Source organism: Echinops telfairi, unplaced genomic scaffold (assembly GCF_000313985.2).
Source record: "Echinops telfairi isolate 266 unplaced genomic scaffold, ASM31398v2 ScPeMD7_7427;HRSCAF=8465, whole genome shotgun sequence".
Lineage (NCBI taxonomy): Eukaryota > Metazoa > Chordata > Mammalia > Afrosoricida > Tenrecidae > Echinops > Echinops telfairi.
In genome coordinates, this window is record NW_022111327.1 from 16,387,918 (window position 1) to 16,395,725 (window position 7,808).

The following is a 7,808-nucleotide window of genomic DNA, read 5'->3' on the forward strand; positions in this document are numbered from 1 at the left end:
AAAGGAAAATGAGCTGATTCCGGGAACCCAAGAGGCAAGCGAATTTTGGGAATGATGAGGGCAACAAATGTATAGATGTGCTCTACACAATTGATCTATGTATTGTGATGAATTTTATGAGCCCCAATAAATCGATTTAAAAATAAATAAATACTGTCTGCCTTGATTCTCCTTTAAGAACTATCTTATCAATTGACAACATCAACTAGACAGATTAACTCTGAAGCTTAGGGGCAATGGGATTATGATCAAAGGAGGAGGACAACTCAGAAAAGAACGAGAATGTTTACAGAATTCAAAATGTATAATCAATGTCACTGAATTGCACATCTGGAAATGGTTGAATTGGTATGTGTTCTGCTGTGCATTTCACTAGATAGATGATAGATAGATAGATAGATAGATAGATAGACCAAAAAATGATTTTAAAAATCCACCACAGTGACTCATATGTAATATGGTTCAATAAATGTTGGTTGCTATTGTACATGTCAAATGCTGTTACCATTGGTATAGGAGGAAAAGGTAGAAGGTTATTAAGCCAGAAGCATCATTTCCTTGTCCTTTGATTTCCACACTTACCCCATTCTTGACAGATTGTGACCATGCATCTTCCTCTTCTCATCCCCATTGAATCAATTCCAACTCATAGCAACCTGTAGGACCAGATAGAACTGTCCCTATGGGTTTCTGAGACTATCACTCTACACTAAATAGAAAGCCTCATCTTCCTCTTGGACAGCAAGCAACTGGTTTGGAATTGCCGACCTTGTGGTTAACAGCCCAACCTATAACCACTAAGACACCTTAGATAATTGACCTTGTATCTTGGTCCTCTAAAATGCTGCACAAAGGAATAATATGCAGGCATAGATGTACAAACTTACGTTCACAGACTCCATGTAGTCTGTATCCTCTTTTTAAAGAGTAAACTTAATCCAATTAAAAAGCACATTATGGCATTCCATTGACCTTATGATAGAGTTTAAACACTTCCATCAGATCCATAAGGCAATTTGGCCTCTGCCTGCCTCTCCAAACTTATCTCATGTCAGTTTTGCCCTTCTGCTCCAGTTGCAAAGAAATTATTTTATTTCCTTGAATGTGTCTTATCTATAAACCTGTACACATGTTGTAGTCAGTTCTTTATTCTTACTATTATTGGATAAATTAACTATTACTAATGGCTCAGACTCAGTTCAAATGCTTTCTTCAAGGAAGGATTTCTTGACTTCCTGGACTTGGGTAGCACACTCTCAAGTATGCGGGGCTAGTTTAATACACAATCAATCATTCTCTCTCTTTCTCACTGTTCCTTTCAACACATGTCACAGCTATAGTATATCAATTGTTTAATTATTTGATGAATGATATACATATTGTTGTAAGTTTCTTATGTTCCAGAGACTATGTTTCCTACATTTATTCTTTGTAACTCCACTGTGTATTTTCATTATTTCTACATGATTACCAAATAGGTTCCCAGATGTTAAATACAATGTGAATATACTATTTGTAAATTTCTGTGATTGATTTTAATGGGAAAAAAACTTTTTAATAGGGTCAAATGGGTTTTCTTCTAGTAATCTTTAATAGCCTAGGATTTAGATTTAAATTTATATAATTGAGCTGGAGAATCATCTCCTTATTCTCCTTATTATATGATGCCATTTCAAATATTACTCCTAATATACACAAGTTATATAAAGGGTTCCCTGAAAAATAGTATACGGACACTTGATAATGATGCCCTTTCTCACATCTCCTTCTATACAAGCTCATGTCACTACCAAGAAGAAAGCAAATAAATTGCCTGATTAAGAGTAATGACAGCTTGAACAGCTTCACAGCCCCATGTTAGTAATGAGATGCTCTCTGTAGCAGAGAGCAAAACGTAACCAATGAATTTCTGACTACCTACTGCATTTTACATTTAATGAGCATTTTCACTACGGTGTCTTCCAGAAGACACTTTGTAATATGTTTTTGGTTTTGTTTTAGGATTAAAAACAGATCTACTTTCATACAATTTCAATTTCAGCATTTTCAAATCTTTTAATCTCATCTCTCAAGAGAGATTGGATATTGGCATCATCACTTCTGCTAGGTGGGTTAGCATCCTTTTTGTCTTTTTCGTGTAATGCAAACAGAATTAAAAAATCATCCAAAGGCCAAGTATCTATTCATAGTAGTTATGTACTTATTAATGAAAAGAATGCACCATAATGATAAAATTTTAGTGTCACAAACTTTATTATCACAGGTAAGAATATTATATGAAACACCAGATATAGCATTTTAGCCCTGTATGCCACAGTGCTGCTACTTCTGATCTCTTGGGGCTCCCTGATTCATTCAAGAAATGTCTCTCCATGACGTCCCTCACTGACCCATAACCCAACAGGGGACAACACGGGAGACACAGTGTGGGAATTGCATCCAATCTGATCCCGCCACACTGAGCCAAAACACTAAAGGGGGTGCAACAGAACAGCAAGGAAATGTAGCAGCAAGGTCCCCAGAGAATGCTGAAGGTGGGCTTTGGGGCCAGGGCATGGTGCCCCAACAGACTGGACTGGAAAACACTCCTAAAGGCCAACAAACGATCCTTGAACAAACTATAAGCTTTTATTTCTTGTTGTGTTTTGTTTTGTTTGTTATCATTGGTTTGTTGTTGTTGTTTCATTGCATATTGTTACTTGGTTTTGCTCTGTCTTGGTTTTGTGCATGTTATTATCTCCGCAGGTCTATCTAAATAAGATAGGCTAGATGAACAATATGGAGGAGAAAACAACAGGACCAACAGTTCCGGGGGGACATGGGAGAGGGAGAGGAGGGGGGAAAGGAAGTGGTGTTAACAAACCCAGAGACAAGGGAACAACAAGTGATTCAAATTGGTGGTGAGGAGGGTGTGGGAGGCCTGGTAGGGCATGATGAAGGGTAATGTAACAAAGGGGAATTGCTGAAACACTGGTGGGAACTGAGCATGATAGTGGGACAGGAGGAAAGTCAAGGGAAATAGAAGAAAGAGCTGGGAGGCAAAGGGCATTTGTAGAAGTCTAGATGAAGACATGTACATATGCAAATATATTTATATATGAGGATGGGGAAATAGATCTATGTGAAGATATGTATAGGCTTAGTATTAAGGTAGCAGATGGAACTTGGGCCTCCACTCAAGTACTCCCTCAATGCAAGAATACTTTGTTCTATTAAACTGGATTTCATGATGCTCACCTTCCCAACATAATTGCTGAAGACAAAGCAGGGGCATGGGCAGGTGTGGTGAAGAAAACTGATGGTGCCCAGCTATCGAGAGATGTAGCATCTGGGGTCTTGAAGGCTTGGGGATAAACAGTTTTATGACTTAGTCAGAAATTCTCATATATTATTGCTTTCCCCTACACTTAAGTTCACACATTACTACTATCTAGTTAGGGATTATCCATCCCTGGTAACCACCAAAGACTATTTTATTGACTTTTCATAAGAATTGTCTCAAAAAATATTTGTCCTTTTGGGATTGACTAATTTCACTCAGCATGATGTCCTCAAGGTTCATGCATGTTGTAAGACGCTTCCCAGATTCATTGCTATGGTTTAGCATTGGGTATTATTACATTGTGTATGAATATTTCATAGTTCATTTTCCCATTGGTTGATGGGCAATTAAATTGTTTCTACCTCTTTTTTGTATATTGAATAATACTTTGATGAACATGTGTTTTGCATATATATAAGGATATTTCATTCTTATGAAGTTGTCCTACTTGATACTTGCCCAAGAGATCACTGAAGATATGGGTCTTGCAGCAAAATGTGGTGAAGAAATCAGATGGTGCCCAGCTATCAGAAATATTAGCATATTAGATCTTAAAGGCTTGCTATCTAAGTGAAATAACAATTAAGTCCACACAGAAGAAGCACATGAACTTGTGTGATCCAAGGATTGCAAATAATAAAATTAAAGACAGAGGACAGACCACTATTAGAACTTAAATCTTAAATTTTAAGACCTTAAAATCATAGTGATTTTCCAGGTAGAACAACTTGATCATCTAGTCTATTTTACAGATGCACAAATAGAGGCCCAGAGATTTTAAGGGACATTTTCAAGTTCACAGAGATATTAAAAAGAAAAGACACTAAAACTAGTTAACATCAAGTTGATTCCAACTCATGCCATCCCACTTGTGGAGTCGAACCAGCCTCCATTGGGTTTTCAGATAATGTTCTGAGGCACCAACTGTTGGATTAGTAGCCACATACTTAACCATTTGGGCTACTCAGGAACTCACAGATGGGAATTATAATTAGATCTTTTCATTGTGCTCTGCAGACAAGAAAGGAATCATAAATCTGCCTCCATTAAAAGTCAGGCTATTAGAAAATTTTAGTCGACTTAGAGAAAGCTGGAAAATGTTGATTTGATCCCTCATTTCTGAGATGAAGTATACTACATTTTTCTTTATGAGGAAATTTATCATAGTAGATATCATGAAAATGCATTCTGGTAATGGCTTTAATGTACATTTTCATTCCAAAGATATGAATATTCTGAATATTGACCCATTATTTTTCCTAAATTATAAAGCATTCATAGTTACCAAAAGATACATACTGTGAGAATATTGTGTCTTTTAGCTTTCCACAGGGATCTTGGCTGAACTATCCTGCTAGCTAAACTGAATCTCACCTTATGACCTTTAATAGTGTATGTACAAAACTCAGAAAAGTCTGGCCCTACTCAACTAAACAAATTATCAGCTAAACACAGGAAGAAAACCTCCCTATATCTCTCAGCATCACTGGGAAAAATGGAGTTGGCACCTAGGGAGATGATGCTGAAGATTATCACTGCAAGCCTAAATCTAACATAAGTAAATAGGCAAAGCAAAATCACAATGAAAATGATAAACCTGACATTTAAAAACTGTCTGTTATTTTTGAAAACTGCTCCCTGTCATTTACTGCTTAGTAGAGAGAAGCAAAGAGCCATTTTTCTGCCCTGAAATATGTATTTCAGGGACCATAACTAGTTCCTAATATTTAGTATATTTCTTAAAATTAGGGGTCAGAGTGATTTTATTTCGAAATTGATTATTTGTAATATAAATGAATCTAAATCTATAGGCATTAATATCTGCCACTCATTACCAATGACACCGTCTCACTAAGCAGGAGAAGATTATGTTAACACTACATTCTTTGATCATGATAGCTTAATACCTTAAATGGTAAACTGTCAAGCTCTGAGACTTGGCAAAATTTGCTGTATGTCAGAAACAAAATACATAAATATTTAGACATTTTTAGTCTGACAAGATTTTAAATGTGGAGAAAAATGCATTCCTTTGTGAAGCGAAGTCAAGCCATAAGGTAGATTGGCCTTACTCCTGGAGGAAAGCAGAAAGAAAAATTAAAATGCAGGAAATATTAAATGTCAAGCTTGTAATTTGCATGAAACTATTATATCCTTTCTTTAGCAGAAAGGAAAGAGGTGGAATCCCATTTCAATGTTCTTCATGAAACCATCCAGGTCTATACTGTAAAGCTGTTTGAACATCCAGGCACCTAGCCCAGAGCAATGTTGCTTCGCTGAATTGCAATCAAAGAATTGCATATGAGCAAAAAATTCTGTATAAAAGATACTTTCCTTAGTCTCTGTCTTTTAGTACAAAATACATACTTGCAGGCTCACAGAACCTTAGATCTGAACGAGATCTGGGAAAACATGTAGTCTATGCTGCTTGTTTTTCCAGATCAGGAATTTGAGACCCAAACAGTGGAAGGGGCTTGCCTAAATTCACATGACTACTCAGGAACAGGACTGTGAATAAAATCCAGGCCATCTGAGTCTTAGTTCAGCAATCTCTCAACTAAATGTATCTTTGCTCACTCCCTCTGGAACATAGACTCTGATCTAAAGGACGTCAACTGGGGTGATTTAGAGTGGGGCACTTAACCCAAATTTTTCATTTTAAAATGAAATTTGTATTAATTTCTTCTGATTGTTTTGAAAATTAAATTCTTTAAATAATGTTATGCACATAGAGATGTGCTTAGCACATATTAAACTGTTAAAAGTAGTGAGGACTACTTTCTTAGTATTTCACTAATAAACAATAAAGTATTTTTAATGAAGTTAATGTTAGTTAAAGATATTTCAAAACAATGTGTGACATATGAGGAGCTGAGAAGGAAACAGTCAATGGAGATATCAGCAGAAGCAGAAGAGTTTCAAAAGTACCCTTGTGCTGACAGAATCTTATTATCTAAACTTTAGCACCATGGTATTTTCAATTTTCTATGTGTACTAGACAATGAATAAGGAAGACCAAACAAGAATTGATGGCTTTGGATTACGGATTTGATGAAGAACTTTGAGGATACACTCTGTGAAGAAGGAAAGTCAGACTATTCCTTACAAGGAAGAATGATGAGACTTTATCTCTGATACTCATCAGGAGGATTAGTCCCTAGCAAAGGGCATCATACTTGATAAAGCAGAGGGTCAGGGGAAAGAGGAAGAACCCCGAGAGACGCACAATGCAGTGGCTACGATAGATAGCAGTGGTTGCGAGATGAGCGCAATCCCAGGCAGTGATTCATGCTGTTGCGTGGAGGGTCTGTGTAAGTTGGAACCTACCTAATGGCCCCAGCAGTAAATTCTGCGTTCTTCCTTAGCTCTGACCACGTAAATATACCTTATGACAGGAGAGGAGCATTGCATCCTCCTTATGTCTAGCTCTCAAACTAATCATATTTGATTGATATTTACTATACACCATGAAATCATGTACTTTTATTCACTACCACAGACTTGTCCACAGTATTGGAGGGACTTCAAAGCTCATAGTTAAGTGCTCAATGCCTAGTTGAAAGTTTGGTGGGTCCAACTAACCTAGAGGTACCTTAGAAGAGAGCCATGGCGATCTGCTTCCAAAATATCAATCCTTGAAAATCTTATATAGCAGTTCTGCTCTCAACATATTGTACTGGTATGAGTTGGAGTTATTTCAAAAGCAACTAACAACATCTATCCAGAATATCACCTATTACTGAGAGAACCAGAGCATTGCCACTAGTCAACAAACTCCATGTTACTGGTTTGCAATAAGATATGGAATTTGTACCAAAATGTAAATCAACTACAAAATTAAACACATTGTTCAGTTATGTACTGCTAATTTTAGAGATTATAGATCTACAAGGTTATGTATTAAGATATTAACATTTATGTGGATGCTGTTAGGTGCTATTGAGTTCATTCCAATCCATAGCTACCATGTGCACAACAGAAGCAAACATTACCTAGTCCTGTGCCATCCTCACAATTGTCCCTATGTTTGAGCCGATTGTTGGAGCCACCTTCAGTCTATCTCACCTTCCTCTATTTCACTGACCCGCTACTTTACCACGATGCCTTTGCTCAGAGACTGGGTTCTCCTGATAGCATGTCCAAAATAGGTGAGACAAAGGCTTGCCATCCTTGCTCCTAAGGCAAATACTGGCTGTACTTTTTTTTTTTTTAACATTTTATTAGGGGCTCACACAACTGTCATCCCAATCCATACACACATCAACTGTGTAAAGCGCATTTGTACATCGTTTCTCAAAACATTTTCTCTCCACTCAAACCCCGGACACTAGGTCCTCATTTTCCCCCTCCCTCCCCGCTCCCCTCTCCCTCATGAGCCCCTGATAGTTTATAAATGGGTATTTTGTCATATCTTGCCCTGTCCGGTGTCCCCCTTCACCCACTTTTCGGTTGTCTGTCCCCCAGAGAGGAGGTCACACACAGTTCC